Source organism: Mobula hypostoma, chromosome 26, assembly GCF_963921235.1.
Source record: "Mobula hypostoma chromosome 26, sMobHyp1.1, whole genome shotgun sequence".
NCBI lineage: Eukaryota > Metazoa > Chordata > Chondrichthyes > Myliobatiformes > Myliobatidae > Mobula > Mobula hypostoma.
Genome location: NC_086122.1, coordinates 15,787,269 through 15,812,017, shown reverse-complemented (window position 1 = coordinate 15,812,017; position 24,749 = coordinate 15,787,269).

Below are 24,749 nucleotides of genomic sequence, written 5' to 3'. Positions count from 1 at the left end.
CCAGATTTTCAATCTCCCTCCTATATGCTATTTATCACCACCTTTGTTTCAGCCCGTGACAGTGATGTCATCAGCAAACTTGAATATGGCATTGCAACTGAGCTTAGCCACACAGTTGTAAGTGTAAAGTGAGTAGAACAGGGGGCTAAGCACACAGCTTTGTGGTGCACCTGTACTGTTGGAGATCTGTTGTTGCCAATCTGAACTGACTGGCATCTGCAAGTGAGGAAATCCAGGATCCAACTGCACGAGGAGGTATTGAAGTCAAGGTCTAGGAGCTCATTGCTTAATTTTGTTGGAATGATAGTATTGAATGCTGAGCTGTAAACATGTAAACATATATGTGTCTTTGCTGTCCGGGTGTTCCAGGATTGAGGGAAGAGCCAATGAGATGGTAGGTCCAGTAGGCAGATTGGAGCAGATCCAAGTTGCCTCTCAGGCAGGAGCCAATATCTTGCATCATTAGGAGAGGAGAGGAAACTTTTGTTTTAATCTTAGATCCCCTAATTAATCAAATGCCTTGCATAAAAGCAAGTTAAACTTCAGAATGTCTGGGCTGGTATAATGTTTCATGCCCTATAGTTTGATCAGCAATTTCTCAGTAGATGCTTAATAATGCTTTAGGTTATCATATTTGTGTATCAGGTGGTCGTATGGGCCTTGACAAGTTCTCATCCACGTTTGTCCAAATGTTCCATGTAACTTGATGTGAACTGTTGGATCTGATGCTTGAAAAGGAAGTGAAAATATATTCAATATTAACTTTTAAAAGAGAGAATAATTGACTTGGTATGGATTATTCACAAGGCTAAGAATGAGTCACTTAAGCTTAAATGGAAAAGAGGATGTAAATGTTGTTCAAGAACAAAATAACTACAAACGTAGATAAGATAGTAACTGTCTGAAGTATCTTACAAGTATTTAATGCATCAAAGGTCTAAAGAGAGGGGAAAAACAGCTAAAAAAATGCACAATACCAGATTGGAATTGGACACATTTTCAAAGTATGATGACGTGTGAGCTATGCTCAGTGAGATGGAAGGAGAAGCTGGCACGCAGGAATAAATAGGATGTGTTTAAATAGATTGCAGTCGTCCAAAGCAAACAATAAAGAGGAAACAATTCACAGTTTCAGAAGGCTTTGGATAAAGAACGCCAACTGTGAAGGAAGAACGTCCAAATGAACGAAAGAAGAAAGTGAGAAACTTTGATAAAAAACATTGAGTGGTATGTTGGAGCCTGAGACACTATAAAGAATTGCTTTTTAAACATCAAAGGCAATAGTAAGGTATTTTTGAAGTGTATCCATTAAAAGAGAATTGTTTAAAGTGAAGTGAGAGCTCTGAAAGCAGGGGATTGTCAATTATGCAGTGATGGAAAAGTGGCAGAACCTCTAAATAGGTACTCAGTAAATATAAAGTTTCAGTCTTCATCAAAGAGAAATATGTAAGACAAGCAGTGAACCTGTACTCACCAACAGCCAAATGGGTGATATGAGGAATAGAGAAAAATGTCAGATATGTCAGAGAAAAGAAGGTGAAATACCAGAGATGCACTTTTAGATGCTGAGTGAATTACAGAAGTCTGAAGAAATATATCCCAGAACTTTATTCTGTGTGGATCCCTACCAGAGGACACAAGAACAAGAGAAATTAGGAGCAGTGGGCCATTTGGCCCCTTGAGCTCGCTTCACTATTCAGTATGATCTACAGACCTCGTTGACCTCAAGTCCACTTCTATGTCAGTTCTCCATAAATCATGATCTTTCAAATATTTATATATCTCCACCTTAACTATGAACACAAGAGATTCTGCAGATGCTGGAAACCTTTGGTGACATACACAAAAATGCTGGAGGATCTCAGCAAGTCAGGCACGTCTATGGAGGGGAATGAACGGTTGACATTTTGGGCTGAGACCCTTCATCAGGACGGTAAGGGAAACCAGAATAAAAAGGTGGTGAAGGGGACATGGTACAAGCTTGCAGGTGACAGGTGAAACCAGGTGAGGGGGAAATTGGGTGGGTGGGGCAGGGTAGATGTAGTAAGAAATTGGTAGATGATAGGTGGAAGAGGTCAAGGAATTGATAGGAGAGGAGAGTGGACCGTGGGAGACAGGGAAGAAGGCAGAGGGGTGCCAAAGGGAGGTGATGAGCAGGTGAGGAGGATAGGGGAATGGGGAATGGAAAAAGAGAGAAGGATGGGGGTGGGATGAAGTTACTGGAAGTCATATGGTGTCATGGTAGTGTAGCACTTAGCTCGATGCTATTATAGTGTGAGGTGTTGGAGTTTGAAGTTCAATCCTGGCGTCCTCTGTAAGGAGCTTGTACATCGTACCCGTGAAATGGATGGGTTTTCTCCAGGTGCTCCGCTTTCCTCTCACAGTCCAAAGGTCATTGTAAATTGCGTCGTGATTAGGCTGAGGTAAAGTCGGGGTGGTGGGGAAAGGTTGCTGGGTGGTGTGGCTTGAAGAGTCAGAAGCGCCTGTTCCACGTTAAATAAAGAAAAGAATATCATGTTCCTGCTCTCAGGTATCACTTGTCCACATCTGCGCCAGGTGCGCCGAGGTGCGCCGAGATGCAGCTCCTAAGGGACCGCGTTAGGGAACTGGAGCTGCAGCTCGATGACCTTCGTCTGGTCAGGGAGAGTGAGGAGTGGATAGAGAGGAGTTACAGGCAGGTGGTCACACCGGGGCCACGGGAGGCAGACCAGTGGGTCACGGTTAAGAGGGGGAAGAGGAAGAGTCAGGTAATAGAGAGTACCCTGGTGGCTGTGCCCCTTGACAATAGGTACTCCTGTTTGAGTACTGTTGGGGGGGGCAGCTTACCTGGGGAAAGCGACAGTGGCCGTGCCTCCGGCACAGAGTCCGGCCCTGTAGCTCAGAAGGGTAGGGAAAGGAAGAGGAGGGCAGTTGTAATAGGGGACTCGATAGTAAGGGGGTCAGATAGGCGATTCTGTGGATGCAGTCCAGAGACCCGGATGGTAGTTTGCCTCCCTGGTGCCAGGGTCTGGGATATTTCTGATCGTGTCCAAGACATCCTGAAGTGGGAGGGTGAGGAGCCAGAGGCCGTGGTACATATAGGTACCAATGACATAGGTAGGAAAAGGGAAGAGGTCCTGAAAGGAGAGTAAAGGGAGTTAGGAAGGGAGTTGAGGAAAAGGACCGCAAAGGTAGTAATCTCAGGATTACTGCCTATGCCACGCGACAGTGAGAGTAGGAATGCAATGAGGTGGAGGATAAATGCGTGGCTGAAGGATTGGAGCAGGGGGCAGGGATTCAAGTTTTTGGATCATTGGCGCAGGTGTGACCTGTACAAAAAGGACAGGTTACACTTGAATCCTAGGGGGACCAATATACTGGCAGGGAGATTTGCGAAGGCTACTGAGGTGACTTTAAACTAGAATGGTTGGGGGGTGGGAATCAAATTAAAGAGGCTAGGCAAGAGGAGGTTAGTTCACAACAGGGGGATGGGAACCAGTGCAGAGAGACAGAGGGGTGTAAAATGAGGGTAGAAGCAAAAAGTAGTAAGGTGAAAAGTAAAAGTGGCAGGCCAACAAATCCAGGGCAAGAATCAAAAAGGGCCACTTTTCAACATAATTGTACAAGGGCTAAGGGAGTTGTAAAAGAGCGCCTGAAGGCTTTGTGTGTCAATGCAAGGAGCATTCGTAACAAGGTGGATGAATTGAAAGTGCAGATTGTTATTAATGATTACGATATAGTGGGGATCACAGAGACATGGCTCCAGGGTGACCAAGGATGGGAGCTCAACATTCAGGGATATTCAATATTCAGGAGGGATAGACATGAAAGAAAAGGAGGTGGGGTGGCGTTGCTGGTTAGAGAGGAGATTAACGCAATAGAAAGGAAGGACTTAAGCCGGGAAGATGTGGAATCGATATGGGTAGAGCTGCGTAACACTAAGGGGCAGAAAACGCTGGTGGGAGTTGTGTACAGGCCACCTAACAGTAGTAGTGAGGTTGGAGATGGTATTAAACAGGAAATTAGAAATGTGTGCAATAAAGGAACAGTAGTTATAATGGGTGACTTCAATCTACATGTAGATTGGGTGAACCAAATTGGTAAGGGTGCTGAGGAAGAGGATTTCTTGGAATGTATGCGGGATGGTTTTTTGAACCAACATGTCGAGGAACCAACGAGAGAGCAGGCTATTCTAGACTGGGTATTGAGCAATGAGGAAGGATTAATTAGCAATCTTGTCGTGAGAGGCCCCTTGGGTAAGAGTGACCATAATATGGTGGAATTCTTCATTAAGATGCAGAGTGACATAGTTAATTCAGAAACAAAGGTTCTGAACTTAAAGAAGGGTAACTTTGAAGGTACGAGACGTGAATTATCTAAGATAGACTGGCAAATGACACTTAAAGGGTTGATGGTGGATATGCAATGGCAAGCATTTAAAGATTGCATGGATGAACTACAACAATTGTTCATCCCAGTTTGGCAAAAGAATAAATCAAGGAAGGTAGTGCACCCGTGGCTGACAAGGGAAGTTAAGGGTAGTATCAATTCCAAAGAAGAAGCATACAAATTAGCCAGAAAAAGTGGCTCACCTGAGGACTGGGAGAAATTCAGATTTCAGCAGAGGAGGACAAAGGGCTTAATTAGGAAGGAGAAAAAAGATTATGAGAGAAAACTGGCAGGGAACATAAAAACTGACTGTAAAACCTTTTATAGATATGTGAAAAGAAAAAATTGTTTAAGACAAATGTAGGTCCCCTATAGACAGAAACAGGTGAATTGATTATGGGGAGCAAGGACATGGCAGACCAATTGAATAATTACTTTGGTTCTGTCTTCACTAAGGAGGACATAAATAATCTTCCGGAAATAGTAGGGGACAGAGGGTCCAGTGAGATGGAGGAACTGAGGGAAATACATGTTAGTAGGGAAGTGGTGTTAGGTAAATTGAAGGGATTGAAGGCAGATAAATCCCCAGGGCCAGATGGTCTGCATCCTAGAGTGCTTAAGGAAGTAGCCCAAGAAATAGTGGATGCATTAGTGATAATTTTTCAAAACTCTTTAGATTCTGGACTAGTTCCTGAGAATTGGAGGGTGGCTAATGTAACCCCACTTTTTAAAAAAGGAGGGAGAGAGAAACCGGGGAATTATAGACCAGTTAGCCTAACGTCGGTGGTGGGGAAACTGCTGGAGTCAGTTATCAAAGATGTGATAACAGCACATTTGGAAAGCGGTGAAATCATCGGACAAAGTCAGCATGGATTTGTGAAAGGAAAATCATGTCTGACGAATCTCATAGAATTTTTTGAGGATGTAACTAGTAGAGTGGATAGGGAAGAACCAGTGGATGTGGTATATTTGGATTTTCAAAAGGCTTTTGACAAGGTCCCACACAGGAGATTAGTGTGCAAACTTAAAACACACGGTATTGGGGGTAAGGTATTGATGTGGATAGAGAATTGGTTGGCAGACAGGAAGCAAAGAGTGGGAATAAACGGGACCTTTTCAGAATGGCAGGCAGTGACTAGTGGGGTACCGCAAGGCTCAGTGCTGGGACCCCAGTTGTTTACAATATATATTAATGACTTGGATGAGGGAATTAAATGCAGCATCTCCAAGTTTGCAGATGATACGAAGCTGGGCAGCAGTGTTAGCTGTGAGGAGGATGCTAAGAGGATGCAGGGTGACTTGGATAGGTTAGGTGAGTGGGCAAATTCATGGCAGATGCAATTTAATGTGGATTAATGTGAAGTTATCCACTTTGGTGGCAAAAATAGGAAAACAGATTATTATCTGAATGGTGGCCGATTAGGAAAAGGGGAGGTGCAACGAGACCTGGGTGTCATCATACCCCAGTCATTGAAAGTGGGCATGCAGGTACAGCAGGCGGTGAAAAAGACGAATGGTATGCTGGCATTTATAGCAAGAGGATTCGAGTACAGGAGCACGGAGGTACTACTGCAGTTGTACAAGGCCTTGGTGAGACCACACCTGGAGTATTGTGTGCAGTTTTGGTCCCCTAATCTGAGGAAAGACATCCTTGCCCTAGAGGGAGTACAAAGAAGGTTCACCAGATTGATTCCTGGGATGGCAGGACTTTCATATGATGAAAGACTGGATGAACTAGGCTTATACTCGTTGGATTTTAGAAGATTGAGTGAGGATCTGATTGAAACGTATAAAATCCTAAAGGGATTGGACAGGCTAGATGCAGGAAGATTGTTCCCGATGTTGGGGAAGTCCAGAACGAGGGGTCACAGTTTGAGAAGGGGAAGCCTTTTAGGACCGAGATTTGGAAAAACTTCTTCACACAGAGAGTGGTGAATCTGTGGAATTCTCTGCCACAGGAAACAGTTGAGGCCAGTTCATTAGCTATATTTAAGAGGGAATTAGATATGGCCCTTGTGGCTAAATGGATCAGTGGGTATGGAGGGAAGGCTGGTGCAGGGTTCTGAGTTGGATGATCAGTCATGATCATACTGAATGGCGGTGCAGGCTCGAAGGGCCGAATGGCCTACCCCTGCACCTGTTTTCTATGTTTCTATGTTTCTATGTTTGTCATGTAAGGATCGGTCTCTACATGACTCCCTCGTCCACTCAGCCCTCCCCACTGATATCCCTCCTGCACTTACTCCTGCAAGCATAGATTGAGACATCACCTGTCTGAGCACCATTGCTTCATCCACTGCAAAAGGTGGGATTTCCCGTTGGCCACGTGCTTCGATTTGACTTCCCATTCCAATTCCCACATGTCAGTCTGTGGCTTCCTCTACTCCATGATGAAGTCTCACTCAGGTTAAAGAAGTAACACCTCATCTGGGTAGCCTCCAACCTGATGGCACGAGCATTAAGTTCTCAAACCTGCAGTATTTTCTTCAGACTGTCTCTTTTTCTATTCCCAATTCTGGTTCCCCTCTCGCCACATCTCTTCCCCTCACCTGTCCATTATCTCTCTTTGGTACCTTTACTCCTTTCCTTTCTCGCATGGTCCACTGTCTTCCTTTAAGAGCTTTCTTCTTCTTCTGCCTTTGACCTCTTCAACCTATAACTCTCTGTTTCTCACGTTATTCCCCCTCCCCCATCTACTTTCTCCCTCACCCGTTTTTACCTATTACCTGCCAAGTTGTACCCCTCTTTCTTCTCCCATCTTCTTATTCTAGTTTCTGTCCCCTTCCTTTGCAGTCTTGGCCTGAAGTGTCGAATGCTTAGATGCTTAGATTATGCCTGACTCCACTTTAAATATATGTAACGATCTGGCCTCCACCACCCTCAAGAAACAGAGAACTCCAAAGATTAATTACTCTCTAAGAGAAGAAATTTCCATCCACCTCAGTTATAAATGGCCAGGCACTTATTTTGTAAACATGTCCCTTTGTCTATGACTCTCTTGCTAGCAAACTCTACTATGACAGCAAAAAAAAACATGGAGGACATAATTTGGATGATTGTGGAGCATTTGCATGACATGTCCTAGTGTTTGGCCCCATTATTAGTGCTGCTTCTGAATGGTGGTAGTAGTGGGAAAGGTGAGGGGTTTGTGGACACCAGGACTGATAGAAATCCTGGCAAGAGATATTCATAAAAGTTAGGAGTAGCTACAGCCATCCAGTGTTTTGTTTCTGCACTGCCTCGGGGTACAAGTACATAATTCACTGGAAATGGAAATACAGATTGACAGAGAAGAAGGCATATGGTTTGCTTGTTTTCATCAGCTGAGTTAGGATCATTCCAAAGCAAGAACAACACTTGTACACAATGCTCATCAAGGCCCCTAACATTACAATAATGCTTGTTTTTTGCCGCATTGAAAATCCCTCATAATGGAGGTGAATATACCTTTAGGCTTCATAATAACTTGCTCAGCTACATGTTGGCCTTCAGTGATTTGTATAAAACACATTACAGTCCCTTTGAATATGAGCCCAACCCAACCTCTCAACATTTAACAAGTTCATTGTTTTACAAGTTTTGTGGATAACCTCATATTTTTCCATGTGTTCTTCCATTGATCATGTTCTTTCTCACCTGTCCTTGTCATTTAATTCCCTGACTTAAATTGTCTTTGGTGGTGCTAGATCTCTGGGGCGGGGGGGGGGGGGGACATTATGGATAGTTATCTGAATGGATATCAAGTTTAGTATTCTGCAGAAATAATGGCAGTGGGTGCTAACACTGACTTACAAAATATGCAGATTTAAGTCAAGTCAAGTCAAGTCAAATTTATTTATAAAGCACATTTAAAAACAACCCATGTTGACCAAAGTGATGTACAAACCATAACAGGTAGCTAAAATCACAAATACAAGAAACACAGATATAAGCAACAAGGCACATGGCTTATAGGCAATAAAAAAACAACACATGAGCCTAGGCACATTCCAAAAATCAGCCACATCAGGAAGATTCAAATGCTAGTGAATAAAGTTAAGTTTTGAGCCTGGACTTAAAAGAGTCAATGGAGGAGGCAGATCTGATAGGGAGGGGGAAAATGCTGTTCCACAGTCTAGGGGCTACATCAGCAAAGGCACGGTTAATGATGCTTCCTTTGAATTGGTGTTGGGTTAAGTAAGAAGGAACATTCTTTCCCAACAGTATACCCATTGTATTCACCAAGAAGTCATGTAAACAGCTAGTATGTTGTGTCTTGGTCATGGTTACAGTGCAGGAGCTGGGTTAGTAACATAACCAGCTCAGGAAACTAGTTCCCCTCCTTATCTTACTTTCCTAGTTATTCAACTTATTTCTCTCACAATGTGAAATTAATGAGCTAGTTATCAACTCTGTTTCTTGTATTTTGAACTTGACCTACACAGAATGAAAGGATTAGGAGAATTGATCTGCCACTGCCTAAGCCAATGGTCCAAATAAGTTTCCTTATAAATAATTGAGCTGATCTTGTAGCCAACTATTTCTACTCCTCTCTCCTTTCAATCACTTGAATAAAAAACACAAAATTATGGAAATCGCCTTTTTTTTCCTCAGGTGCTATCTGACCTGCTCAGTGTTTCCAGTATTTTTTGTTCTTATTTCAGATTCAAATGTCAGAAGCTTTTTAATTTTTAAATCCACATTCGGAGGCAATTATGCTATTTAACTCAAACACTCCATGTGTAATAAATTCCTCATTTTATCCATTCTCAAAGTAGAACTTCTTTAAATCTCCATGGATATCTCAGAAACTGCCTTATATTTATGACCCTGTTTCTTAACTGCCCTGTAATTCTGATCATCTTCTCTATACTTATATTTGTGATCCACATATATAATTTTAACAAGCTCCATCAATTTATAATTCAAGCTTGTTCAGTTTTTCTTGATAGCTTTACCTTTTCATCTCCATTTTTGTATGGATGTCATCCAATAATATGTCAATTTCTTCTCTGGAAAAAACTAACTATTCCGAAGTCAATCTTCTTGCCTGTCGATCATTCTGTTTCTGTTGTTACGGTTCTATTAATATTGCTGAGAAATGGATTCTGTAGTCACTGGTCCAACTTTGCAGTCTCAGATGCATAACTCCATCAATTTGCTTACCATCTATTATTTTCCTCAGTGCCCAGTGGATTTTGGTTGTCAAGCTGTTTTGCTGTCTGTACAAAGTGGGGCAGGATATCAAAAACTGAATCTGCTGACAGAAAAATTCTATTGTTTGTCCCTTCTTTAGGCAGCTACAATAACAATTGAAGGCTGAAGTGATGCTGTCACCAATGACAAGATTAAAACAAATGCATTTTGGAATTATGGGTTGTCTAATAATGCCAGTACTACTGGAGCAGTTGCAACTCCTGACAGCAAGGTATTCCAACGTAATGTGAGTTGAACTTAAGTGGTAAAGGTAACAAGAGTGTCATGAGCTCCATTTCACTGCCAATTCAATTGAAGAATCTGAAAAAGAAAACAAGGAATTGGGTGCAGCCAAGTACAAAACACCTCATTCCCAAGCTTCCTCAATTAATTATTTATGTATTTATCACTTATAAACTTCATTTTCCAGTTCTTTACATTTCTATCAATCAAGAGCATTGTTTAAGAAGTCTCTCCGCTCTTTGAAATTGAATCCAAGTTACAATATGTGCATTAAACTAATATTTTGACTAGTCTGAATAGAAGTAATAGCATCTTACTCTGTGTCAGAGAAATATAATTTTAATGCTCTTGTGATGTTTAAATTTTCTTTGGACTTTCAGCCGGGCACAGGTATTAATTTTAACTGATATTTTGATGACAAACGCTGCCATCTTCATCAGGGATGCCTAGGCATGTCTAGTCCTGAGGTATATATACTCCCATCAATGGTGCCCCCTGATTGGTTAGTTCTCATCCAATCACCTTGTTCACCATTGAATTCCAGTTCTTACTTACAGTGCAACCTTCATCTTTTTCTCTAGTTATATTTCAATGGCTTCCTTCACCAGGCGCTCCCATAAGCCATTGGTGCGGCACAGTAGTTTTCTGCCGCCGAAGTCAATCCTCTGGCCATTGCGAATGTTCTGCTACCACTGATTTCTCCAGGCAACCCAAGCAGATACACCTCCAGTGCTCGTTGATGCTGGTTTTTACTGGCCGATATGCGCTGCTCCGCATTCACAAGAATTATTGTAAACGTTAGCCGTCAAGTGTCCCAGGACATCTTGAAGCACGGAGCTTAGAAAAATAGAGGGCTATGGGTAACCCTTGGTAATTTCTAAAGTAAGTACATGTTCGGCACAGCATTGCGGGCTGAAGGGCCTGTATTGTGCTGTAGGTTTTCTATGCTTCTATGTTTCTATCTTTGACCCACATAAGCTGTGATTTGAGCTTCCTGAAGGGTTTGTGGATGGTATTAGTCTGGTATTTCTTCAGAATCCTGGTAATCCTTCCAGAAATCAGAAATATAGGGAAGACAGGCGGTAGCAATGGGTTCTTCCTCATCGTTAGGTTTCCGGGTTGTTCCGTCGGCCATTTTAAGGGCCTGATTGATTGCCTTCACCTTGTAGCCCTTCTGTAGGGATATTGTGTGTAATCTTCTTACTTCCTCATGGAGACTAGCCAGGTCTGAAATAGTTATTGCTCAGTTAATCAAAGTAGAACTGCTCTACCTTGGCAGGCGTGATACTATCTGTTATTGTTGATGGGATGCATGGTGGAAACCCTCATCAAGGAGCACAGCAGGTGTATCTGTTTGAGTGACCTGGAGAACTCAGTGGCAGCAGAACGGCCATAGGATTGATTTTGACGGTACAAAACTATTGTGCCACACAAATAGATTTTGGGGCCACCTGCTGAAGGAAGCCATTAAAGTAAAACTAGAGAATAAGAATTTTAACAAAGACGAAGAACTTGCTCTGAGCAAGAACTGGAATTCGACCGTAAACAAGGTGGGGCAGCAGAAACTTGATTGGATGAAGGCTAACCAATCAGGAGGGATGGATGATGGTGATATATGTACCACCAGACTAGACATCCCTAGGCAACATCCCTGATGAAGATGGCAGACTTTGTCATTGAAACGTCGGTTAACATTGATATCTGTACCCGGCTGGAAGCCTGAGAAGAGTTTATTCATCATATACGCTGGAAAAGCACTAGATCCTTTTTCTGATGCTGTTTCTCTGTGGATTTCTTTTCTAGTTACAAATCAGATAGACTGGTCAGTGAATATGTTTCTGTCTCTGGAGGTAAATCTCATTCACCATATATAAGCGGGTGGGCAGAGAGAGCAGAAGAATCTTTAAGGAAAGGATTAATAGTTTGCTTGGTGAAGCCCTGCATAAGCAGTGGCAATGAGTTCCACAGGTTCACACTCTCTGGCTAAAGAAATCTGAGGAACATAGAAGAGTACACCATAGGAAGAGGTCATTCGGCCCTTAAGGTTGCGCCAAACCAGCTAAAAAGCAGATCAAAAACACCCAAGCACTAATCCCACCTACCTATACAATGTCTATATCCCTCCATCTTCCTTACATCCACATGCCTATCCAAGCACCTCTTAAAACCCTCTAATGCATATGCGTTTACTACCATACCAGGCATCCACTTAACTCTCACATCCCCCCTGAATTTATCCCTTCTTGTCTTCAGTGCATGCTCTCTGTTCTAAACAGATATCCCTCTATTCTGAGGCCTATGCTCTCTGGTCTTAGACTTCCCCACCATTATGATCATCCTCTCCACATCCACTCTGTTGAGGCCTTTCAATATTCGATAGGTTTTAATGAGGTCACCCCTCATTCCTCAGTAATTTGCTTTTTTACACTTGATCCTGAGGGATTGCCGAAGAGGAACAAGAAGAAAGATGAGTGGTTAGCTTCTTTTAGCTAATTCACAACTTACTGTGGATCAAAAATAAGTGAGTATTTTGCTCCACCCAGAGTTAATTCCATACTGAACTAATTGGGGAGGTTGAGAATCAAGATGTTAATACACAAATAATTTAGTGTAGGTCATTGATTCATTTTAAATTTAGTAGTGGATTGCATTGATCTTTTAACTGACGGCAGGTCTGCATGTTAATTAAGTCTATAAAGGCAAATAGAAACAGTTGGCTTGAATGCAGAGATATTGGATTCTTGCTACTGGAAACACATCTAAATAGTTGCCAATGGGGAAAAGCAGGCTTAAGGTCACACAATCTGAGATATATACCAAAGCTTTTATATTTTAATCTTCAGTCTTTGTGCAAGAAGTGTTTAAGTACCTTGCTTCTCAAAAAAAAACTTCTTGCATTGAGAACCTAAAAGCTATGATTTTATGTTAACAACCCTTAATTAAAATGAAATTTTAAGCTCAGTAACATTTTTGATATGGAAGGAAAACTTGTTGATCACATGCAAAGAATTAGTCACTCCATTTGTTTGTACCAACAGGAATAAGTGATTATGAGCCTGTGGTGATTTTTTTTTCCCAGAAGCAGTTTGCTAACAGATGGGTGCACAGGATGTTAGAGTGAATGATTGCAATTAATAATGATAGGGAAATAAATCCATGGAAACATAGCAGGTACTGTTTAAGGGGCAAAGACTTTACCCGACTCCCAAACCTGACATCCCACTGTATCTCTGAACAGATATCAGAATTTTGGAATGACTCAGGACGTTATTAGATTCTTATAGTCCCTGTGAAGCTGGACGTACAGTATAAAGTTATCTCTCAAGCTTATTTTTTCTGCCAAAAACTCACAGTGAAGATAGATGATAAGATTACAAATTTGAATTGGAAATATGTTCTGAAATCTAAAGTCATTCTTGGTTGTTAATCACTAATATAAAATTATAAATTCAAAAGTGTTTAAAAGGTTAGAAAACAGAAACAGGCCCTTCATCCTTATAGATCTGTGTTGATGTTTATGACTCATGTAAACCTTCTCCCACTTTACAATGGACTCTGACATCTTAATTATTTACCTTCATAAGAGCATCAAAGCATAAGGCATCGAGTAAAATTAGGCCATTTGGCCCATTAGGTTTGCTCCACCATTTATTTGATCATGGCTGATTTATTAACCCCGCCAACCCCAACCCATACTCTTGCCTTCCCCCCCATAACCTTTAAAGCTCTTTCTGATCAAGAACCTATCAATCTCTGCTCTAAAGATACCCAAAGACTCAGTCTCCCTAGTGATCTGTGGCAATGAATTTCACACATTCACCGTACTCTGGCTGAAAAAAGTCCACCTCATCCCTGTTCTAAGCCTTGTACTCTGAGCCATGCCCTCTGGTCCTAGACACTCCTACTATTGGAAACAACCCTCTCCACATTCACTCTATCTAGGCCATTCAATGTTAGATATATTTTAAAGAGATTCCCCCCCACACACACATTCTTCTAAACTCATGTTCTTCCTCACGTCTCTCCTAAAGCAATATGTGCTCTCATTCTCTCATTGCATGCAATACAACATTCTATTCTTACCCCTCTGTGGATAATGAAGTTTCTCTAAATTTCTTACTGGATTTCTTGGTGGTTGTCTTACCCGTGGTTCTGTGCAGCTGCAGTGAGTGTGTAGGCTTGTTATCCTAATGTCCATGCCTGTGAACGACAGAAGTTTGAAAGGTAGTGTAGGTCAGGTACGTAAGTGTGCAACTTTTTTCTACCACTGCCTTTTTTACTCTGCACTGAGGGGCTTTGGGTTTATGCCATTTATAGTGTGACCCATTCAGTTGAATGGTGTACTTTATCTGTGTGTAAGTGAAACTTAAAGCTGAGTGGCCTGTATTATTTATTTTCATTAATATAAGCATTTTTAAGGAATTTAATTCCGGGAAGATGGCAGGACATTCAGATGCAGTGGTTTCTCTGGGTCCAAACCAAAGGGGTAATTGTTCGTCCTTTACATCCTTTTCGTGATCGCAAGACACTGCTGGTTATCAAGCATATCAATTCCTGCAGGTCTATCCTACTAGCAGCAGGATTTGTTATGCACTGTGCTACAGCCTGCTTCAGCCACCCAGGGAAGAAGGCGTCAGAGGCAGCACGGGGGGTGATTGTTTTGGACATTTTTGTTGTGATCACAAGACCCTGTTGGACATTGGTAATGTAGAATACTATGAGTCTGATTCACGGGTTCATTGGCAAAGCCGATAGCGGGTGTGCTGCATAACCTCGGTTCTGGCGCGGACCAGGCCCTCTTGCTTCGGAGTTGCCTGTTGCGACCTCTGAGGAAGGAGGCGCCAGAGCTGGCTGTGTGCCACTGTATTCCATATAGGGTTGGGGCTGGCTCCTCCCATGGGTACTGCCCTCCAGTGTTCGCTCTGTGGAAAACAACCCATAAGGCATTCATCTGTGACTGTACTATGTGATATGAGGAACTGCTTCAGGCTTGTTCTCGTAGAAACATGGCTTCAGGGAAATATCCATGCACCATATATCTATTGGCCATGATACTCAGGGACTTGGCCTATATTTTGTACATATATTTATTCTTTTTGTAATTGTATGATTTTCTGCTATCATAGCTATATGTGCATTATGTGTGCCGTGTGTGACTGTTGGTTCTGTGTTTTTCACCTTAGCCCCAGAAGAATGCTGTTTTATTTGGCTGTATTCATATGTATGGTTGAAAGACGTTTAAATCTGAACTTGAACTTAAGGGTTTTCAATTCATTTTTTACATTATGTTATTGTAATTTCTTCTAAATAATTTTTAATTTGTTGGGTGGCATAGTACTTCACAGCTTCAGCAGTTTGAGTTCACTCTCTCCTTTGGTACTGTTTGTGTGGAATCTGCATGTCTTCCATGTGCCCATGTTGATCTTCTTCGAGTGAATCAGTCCTAGTGATGTGCAGAGTGGTTGGTTACTTGTATTTATTCCTTGAGTGTAAGTAAGTCGTAGATTACGGGGGTAATTCATGGGAACATGGGCAACATAAGGTGGAGAGAAAATTATTGAGGCTAGGGATTGTTCTGTGAGCTGGTATAGATGAATTGAGTTGAAATGGCCACCTTCTTCATGATAAAGAAATAGAGAATTTGATTATACTTCATCAGTTTTCAAAAACCTCCTTTTGTCAGAAGGCTATCAGAATGAACTGGGGCTTTGCCTCCATTTCCACTGCCTGGGCCTTGGTTGCTGTTTCCATACTGCTCTACTCATGACCAGCTGCAGCAACAAGGCCTCAAGAATGACCCGTGCTATTCTGGTAAGTGTGGTCACAGGCATCCCACTGGAGCTAAAGATCTGGCCTGAAGAGGAAGTAAAATGGGGGGAAAAAAAGATGGCAAACTTGGAAAACAGCACAGATTCTAGAACACAGAATACCAGCACAGTACAGGGCCTTCAGCCCATGATATTGTGCCAATCTTTTATTCTACTCTAAGATCAATCTAACCCTTCCCTTCCACATAGCCCAACATCTGTATGCCTATCTGAGAGTTTCTTAAATGCCCCTAATGTAGCTGCCTTTACTCATTCTATGACCAAAAAGCCTCCTTATGACCTGTACTATGTTGCAATTCCTTGCAACAGCAAGTAATGTACACAGAATATGCCCTTTATACAATGTGTTGCGATTTTTTTTATAGATTAGATTATGAGGACACACAGTCCTCTTTTTTTGTCATTCAGTAATGTATGCATTAAGAAAAGATACAATGTTCCTTTTTTTTGTTCTATTTTGACTGTGATTTGAGATTGGTGCATTCAAACAAACCACACACAGCACGTAGGTGTGAATTGCACAGCTCTAAGAGCATCAGTAGAACCCCACAGAGCTCTTACTGATGCTGTAGCTCATCACGCAGTACTGGAGGACCATTTGTCCCTCTTGGCCTTCAATATGATAACGAGCAAGGGAAAATGGACCTGCCTGCCAGAGGAGGTCAAAGGTGAAAGGGCAGAGGGGTTGTACACGGAGCAGCTTGCTCGGCAGAGCAAAATCTGTGGAATGAAGAAGATATGAAAGGATGCACAAAAATATAGAAGTACTTTGCCAGCTTCCATGATGATCTTAATCCACCTGGTCGCGTGCTCTGCGTTCTACACCTCTCCGTGAGGAGATTAATCTTTGACTACGGTTGACCCCCAGTCAACTGCCGCAGTTTGCAAGTAAAATACAGAACATAGAAGTACAGCTGCAAAACGAACAGGAGAAAATACAGCATATAGAACATATAGGGTACAGAATCAGGTCCTTCAATCCATAATGTCTGTGCCAAACATGATGCCAATTCAAATTACATGTCTGTCTGCATGAGGCTTACTGAATATCCCTCACTTCCCTGCCTGTTCATGCCTTTCTAAGTATCTGTTAAACATTACTGTTGTATCAGCCTCCGCCAGCTCCTCAGGCAGATTTTTTCCGGGAACTCTTTGTGTAAGCAAAATATAGCATCACAAATCTCCTTTAAGCCTTTCCCCCATCATCCTATGTCTACGCCATTTCACATTTAATATTTCCATTTGGGAAAATGATACAGACTGTCAATCTGATTCATGCCACTCAGCCTCTGATGTTAAGAAAAGAAAACAATTTAAGATTAGTAGCAACAGTAGTACTCTCTAATCCAGGCAAAATCCTGGTGAATCTCTTCTGCATCCTCTTCAAAGACTCTGCACCCTTCCTCGAATGGAGTCACCAGAACTGCACACAACACTCCAAATGTCACGAACTGAAGTTCTGTACAGCTGCGACATGAAAAAGAGAAAACCTGTAGATTCTGGAAATCTGTGCAACACACATAAAGTGCTGGAGGAACTCAGCAGGCCAGGCAGCATCTATTGGAAAAGAGTAGTCGATTCTTCGAGCCGAAGCCCTTCTGCAAGACTGCAACATGACTTTGCTACTACTACGCTCCTCACCCCGACTGAAAAGACAAGAAAGTTGTACACCTCCTTTACCACCCTGACTACTGGTGCTTCCATCTTCCTATGCAAGGGAGATGGGATGCGTTGCAAAGTGGGTGAATACGTTTTGGGTTATAGGGAGGAAGGGAGGGTGATTGATAGAGATTTTTATTAGGTGAGTGAAGGAACAGTGGATGAGATTGAAGGCATGTTTGTTTTGTTACTTTGCCACACCAGTGCAGTGGCAGGACCAGTCCAGTAGTACCACTGTATGCATTGATCTCTTGAGTCATTTTTCCCTCGCTGCTGAACTGGAGGGCTTTCTGTGCAACCAAGAATGCAGTTCCTCAGTCCAGGCACCCACTTTCCCCACCAGCTGCTCCTTAGGAGAAGCAGGATCCCTACTTGCATGTTTGCATCACTATTCTTCTGAACTCCTTCCCATCTGAGAAAAGTCCATCTCCCACCCCCCCCATCCCCCATCCTCACCACATTCTACAGAGTTTGTACTGAGAGCATCCTGAGCAGCTGCATCACGGCCTGTTTCAGAAATTGCACCATCTCGGATCGCAGGACCCTGCAGCGGATAGTGAGGTCAGCTGAGAAGATCATCGGGGTCTCTCTTCCCGCCATCACAGACACTTACACCACACGCTGCAGCCGCAAAGCAAACAGCATCATGAAGGACCCCACACACCCCTCATATAAACTCTTCTCCCTCCTGCTGAAAATCGCACCGAAGCATTCGGGCTCTCACGACCAGACTATGTAACCGTTTCTTCCCCCAAGCCATCAGACTCCTCAATACCCAGAGTCTGGCTTGACACCAACCTACTATACCCTCTACTGTGCCTACTGTCTTGTTTATTATTTATTGTAATGCCTGCACTGTTTTGTGCACTTTATGCAGTCCTGGATAGGTCTGTAGTCTAGTGTTCCAAGAGTCCTGACGAAGGGTCTCGGCCTGAAACGTCGACTGCACCTCTTCCTACAGATGCTGCTTGGCCTGCTGCGTTCACCAGCAACTTTGATGTGTGTTGTCTGTAGTCTAGTGTAGTTTTTGTGTTTTTTCTTACGTAGTTCAGTGTAGTTTTTGTATTGTTTCATGTAGCACCATGGTCCTGGAAAATATTGTTTCATTTTTACTATGTTCTGTACCAGCAGTTATGGTTGAAATGACAATAAAAAGTGACTTGACTTGACTTGATCTGCAGGCAAATATCTTGTGTTATTTAGAGGAAATGAGCAACCCTCTCTTAAAAGCTGCAGACAAGACTTCAATCAGTGAATGTTATTCTCAGACAGTGTACAAACTTCTGCCAACATACAATATTATTGTACACTCATAGTTTTATCACTATTATTCTGTACTTTAATGCTGTGTGCAGTTGTAGTCAGTGCCAGGAGTATCAGCCCTGTTTCTCTGTGAAACCAGTAGAGGGCAAGGAGTTGCTGTGACATGTGTGGTAAGTATCATATGGAGGGGAAGATGTTATTGTGGCAATGCACAGCATGGTGATAATTTCCCGATTACAACTCCAACATTAAACAGCGGATCAGCCACTTCATTACTTCCTCACAAGCAACCAGAACAAAATAAGATATTTCTAAAGTGAGCCCAAACGCCATATTTAACTGGAAACTGTAAACTAGAAATATTGTTGCACACATTACTGCCACACATTATTATTCATGCATTTAATCAATATTTAATTGTTATTGATTATCAGTAATGAAGATCTGCAATATTATCATAACGATTTGTCTTGAGATGTCAACTGTTTATTTAGAAGGTGGTACAGCTTGAAATGATGAGGGTGAGGCACTGCACATGGTGAATATGGACACATTATTTCACAGGCAAGCATCTAACTATGGCTGGATTTGTTGCAGTGAGGTTATAGTTTATCGTTATCATAGCGACTATACCTTAAAGTCAACTATCAAGATGCCAGCTGACACATGACAGACAATTGTTGCTTAGTTTTCACACCTCAGTCTGGGACACAGAGAGATACAGCATTGAAACCGGCCCTTTGGCTCATTGAGTCTGTGTCAGCCATCAGCCACCCATTTACAGTAATCCTGTATTATTCCTGTTAGGGTGTATTGCAAGTACTAAATTCAAGATGGCACCACGCTAGTGGCAGCTTGTTGCGGTAGCTCCTGTGCTTTGCCATTTTTAATGGTATTTTATGTTTTCTTGTGTTTAATTCTGGATTATTGTGTGTCAGGACCATTTGTGATGGCTACCTTGCGTATGGAGCGAAGGTTGTGTTTATTCCAGAGACCAGCTAATCGAGCTACTGAAACTGGCGCTACTGCCTGAGTGTGGCCCGAGATCCTGTGGGAGCTTGGGAGGCAATGCCGAGGCTGCAGGGCCAGAGCAAAGGTTAGGGCTAAGAGGAGGAAATATAAACCATCTATCCCTACAATCATCATGGGAAATGTGTGGTCCTTGGGAAATAAGTTTGGTGCACTGATTACGTCATCATTGTGGCTATCCCTCGAGGTCGAGGATGATGGTCTTCGCTCTGAAGAAGTGGCCCACAGAGCAAAGACGCCTGTGCATGTGTTTGTTTAAAGTGTACTTGATGTTGCACTCCAAGAAGCACACAATACCTCACAAATCAACCAATTGATTCCAATAGCATGGAAACCACAACGATTGGAGTTGATGGATTTGTTGCAGCCTTCATCAGCCTTCACAGCCGTTGAGTTTGAAGTAACTTCGTCCGCCTGTTCCACCGTTGAGGTCTTGGTTGGATTGTTCTTTGTCAGGGATCTCACCCTGGACCTTACCGCCATGGGTGACCCTACCAGGAGGATAGCTCCAGACGGCATGGCTCTCAGGATCACAGATTAAGACCCAGAGGGAATACCGGGAGTGCAGTGTTTTTGTGCTTAATAAGACCTAGCTACACGCACATTTCCCGGACCATAGTACTACCATACCGGGCTTTAAGACCATCCAAGGGGACAAAGATGCATATTGTTATTCTGTACTTTATTATTAGTTAAGTCTGCAAAATGCTAAGTGTGTTTTTAAATGTTGCTGCTGTAACGAAAGAATTTCCCACTCGGGATTAATATTATTATTATTATTATTAACACATTATTATTACATATTAGCACATTAGCACATTATTATTATTATTATTATTATTATTATTTAACAGCAGCCATCCTTCAGATCTGAACATGGATTGCAGATGGAATTTAAAATGCAGCTCAGAACAATGCATTTCCAGGAGCTGTAGGTTGGGGTCATTCACAAGCAAAGAAACATTTCACCTAGACTTCAAATGCTTGCATATGCATGAGTCAGTGGGGATGAATATTCATTTTGGGTGTCTGGAGTGTGGGTGCGAAGAAGGAGGTGTTTGAAAACTATATGCAATTCGAAGGAAGCATTGTAACTATATTTTAAGTTTGGAATTGTCCTGCTGTTACCTTTGATCTTTAGCATATAAAAATGCATTATAATATTGGGTTAAGCAGGCCTCATCTTCCAAGTGTGTCTCAATATGATGCCTGATAGTTGTTTTGGCTGAATAAGACACTTCTATATCCATTAGATTCAGTGTTTCTCTGGTGACTCTGTTCACGTTACAACAAATCCCATTTTTGTTACCGCCACATTCTTGCCAATTCTTTCCATATTCCACTGCTCACATACACAATAGCAGCAATGTACAGTGGCCATGGCCAAAGATGTGGGAGGTAGGAGGAAACTGAAACACCCAAAAGAATCCCACAATTCAGATTTACTTATAGCATGTACATTGATATGTATCATTTGCATTAACAGCCAATACACCCTAGGATGCGCTGGGGGCAGCCCACAAGTGTTGCCACACGTTCCTGCGCCAACTCAGCATGCCCACTGTGCTTGGCAGAGCAACACAGAACACTACCAAACAGAACAACCAAGTAACAAAACAAGCTGTGTTTCTCCCTCCCACCTACCCACCCACACAGATGCACAGTCCTCCAACCCCAGTGCAGGCCGTCTTTGGCTTCCAGCCTCCGGCAGACTTGTGGATTCACACATATTAGGCCTTTGACTTCCTCAGGGAACAGAGATTCACAGGCTCATGGGTCTGGCTATTAGACGTCGAGTTCTGGACTTTGTGCTTCAACCTGGACTTCAAATGGGACCACATAGTCCTGGGAAGAAGTTAGAAACATCACACAGGCAGCATCTGAGTTTAGGACTGAGGTCATGTCTCTGGCACTGTGAGGCAGGGTCTATATTAAATCTGTCACTATATTGTACACTTTTCTAAGGTGATTCAAAATCCTAATATAAACACCTTGCATTATCCAATATTGCACACCACATTTAAGGGCACACTTACAATGCTGGAAAATGTTCTTTTCTACAGAGCTCCACAACAATGAAAACCTTCCAGGATCTGAGGAATTAAAAGTTCTTAACACCATCCTTTGTTATTCCATTCTCATTATTATTCTGTAGATGTTAGCACCAGACCCAGTGTCAGCTATCACACGTTACTTCAATATATCAGCATATTTTGGCAGTTCCAACACAGACAGATGACTCTCAAACTTCACATTGTTGCCATAGTGACTGAAATCTGGAGTTACAAAAAAAAAATCAATTGAAAATGTCTTTATTTTGAAGTTAGGTTTTATACAGCAATTTGTCGACATTTACAAAGAAGTGGAAATAAAAACAACAAAAAAAAATTCAGTTATTTAAGCAGACATTGACCAGGTATTTCATTAGTCTAAAATTAAGCTGAAAGCTTTGACCTACAGAAAGTCACATTCACCACCAATGGTCGGGGCAGCTGAAGCAAGTTCTGAAACATCTTGAAGGAGTTCGCTGAATTCAAATTTGATTTCTCATCCTCACAAGCAAAAGCCGATCACAGCCTTTTCAAAAGGTCAATTCTATGCAAAATTCAACAAAGTTGGTGCATGATACCTCCTGGAGATCCAATGTTGACTTGTCCTGGAAAACTTTACTGCCTCTAGGTAAAAGATCATGTAGCCAATTAATCGTCCTTAAGCAAAGAACGTTGAGCTCTGTGTTGCCAACAAATATAATGAACCCTTAGGTCACTTGTCACATGATGCATACTGGAAGCTGAAAATTTTTATTTTGGATTTAAGTTCCAATTCAATTTTATTCATAAATTACCTTTCTTTTTCCTCTGAACTTATCAAGGTTTGACAGTCCTGTCCAAAAGTATTATGTATATATCCACTTGAAAGACCATCGTCTATCAAAACTTTTTATATTTCACTGATGTATCTGTCAGTTATAGGGTTCTTCATCTGCGAACATAACGCACTGCACTCAGTGGCCACTTTATTAGTGCACCAGTACACCTGCCTGTTAATGCAAATATCTAATCAGACAGTAATTTGACTGCAACTCAATACATAAAAGCATGCAGACATGGTCAGGAGGTTCAGAGCAAGCATCAGAATGGGGAAGAAATCTGATCTACGTGACTCTGACTATGGAATGCTTGTTGGTACCAGACAGGGCGGTTGGAGTATCTCAGAAACCACTGATCTCTGGATTTTCACACACAACGGTCTCTAGAATACAGAGAGTGGCGTACAAAAACAAAAATTATACAGCAAGTAGCAGTTCTGTGAGTGGAAAAGCTTTGGTAATGAGAGAGAGGTCAGAGGAGAATAGCCAGACTAGTTCAAGCTGATAGGAAGGTGACAGTAACTCAAATAAATAGTGGTGTGTAGAGGAGCATTTCTGAATACACAATGCATCAAACTTTGAAATGAATGAGATAGAACAGCAGAAGACCATGCCATACACTCAGTGGCCACCTCATTCCGCACACTACTACTACTACAACTACTATGTCGACTCTGGCCTAGGGGGCCAGCGTTGGGCACGATGACAGACTCTCCACTTCTCCCTCTCCCTCATCAGTGTGTTCAGTTCATCTACATTAGCCCCTCCGCTGTCTTCTAGGAGTGTGTTGACCATAGTCTTGGGAGGGCACCCAGGGTTAATCCTCCCATGCTTGGTCTCCCATATGATGACTAGGCTGGCAGGTAGCTCGGGGTGGCGTAGACCGTGGCTACTGACTGTATATTCTGTATTCTGTTATTGTTTTCCTTTTTATATCACCTTGATACAATTTATATTTTGAACAGTCTGTATCGCTTGTAAAACGAGGTTTTCCATTGAAAGTCAGTACACGTGACTTTAATAAACCAATTACCAATAACCAAAAATAATTGGAGCTAAGGTTAATCATAAACACAAGAGATTCTGCAGATGCTGGAAATCCAAAGCAGCAAACACGGAGTGCTGGAGGAACTCAACAAGTCAAGCAGCATCTATGGAAGTGAATAAAGAGTCAACGTTTCGGGCCGAGACCCTTTTTCACCTGAAACGTTGATTGTTTATTCAGTTCCGCAGATGCTGCCGGACTTGCTGAGTTCCTCCAACACTTTGTGTGTGGAGCTGAGGTTAAGATTGCTTCTAAGTTAATGTGAATATACAGTTGAATCTTTCACAACTCTCCTGAGATCTGATGCCTTCTTCAGTATAGTGCAAAGTTTTTCTTTTAAAGTTTCCATGATGAACAAACTTATAACTGATAGTGAATCATAAAGTGACTTTTCCCATTTGGTGAAATCTGAGTACAATTGTGTGAGTTTCTTTCAAAAAGAATTTATCAAGTAGTTTTTTTTAAATGGGGCATTTATTATAAGCACATTTATGACAATGAAGCAGGGAACATCTACCCTAGTGAAAGATTTACCTATCAAGTATAAAGTTTAGTTGACCCCATTGGTGCAGTGATTATGTATTCCACAGTAAATAGACAGGAGTGTATCAATGACCGTTTTACATGAAAGTGAAGGAATAAAAAATGCATGGGCCACATTTCTCTGAAGTTTTATTCTCAGTTGACAGCACTAAGTATGCTATGTTATCACATTAGCAAACTGAACTTTGCCTTCCAAGTGCATTCGATAGACTTTAATGAACTGAACTTAGGAGGCAGAATTCAATGCACTGATGCGACTTCGCAGCATATTTAATGCTGCCAATCAGTGATAACTTGCCAGAGACTCATTTTTCCACAGAGGTGAGATACTTTTAAGCACAAGGGCAGAGTGTAATTTATGGATGTACACAGCAGTCTTCTGCTGCCAATTGTCATTGCATCTCCCAGAAGATGTAGCAACTGAGCGATAACCTGGACCTCAAAAATGCACGAGAAATAACTAATGTAATACAGGTCTAGGGAGCGATTTTTACATTTCTAAAACAGGCATTAACAGTTTCAGAATGCTAATAAGGGATATAATTTATGTTTTCGGTCATTCTTAGAGACAAGTCTGCACCCTTCATGTTTCCCAGATGTTATCTAACAAATGAGCCCCACTGTATAACTAGGTAATACCTTGTTTATAATCACTCCTTCTAGAACAAAAAAAAAGCAGAAACGTTTCTCTCAAGCTTACTGCAGAGCGATCAGCTTCCAACTACTG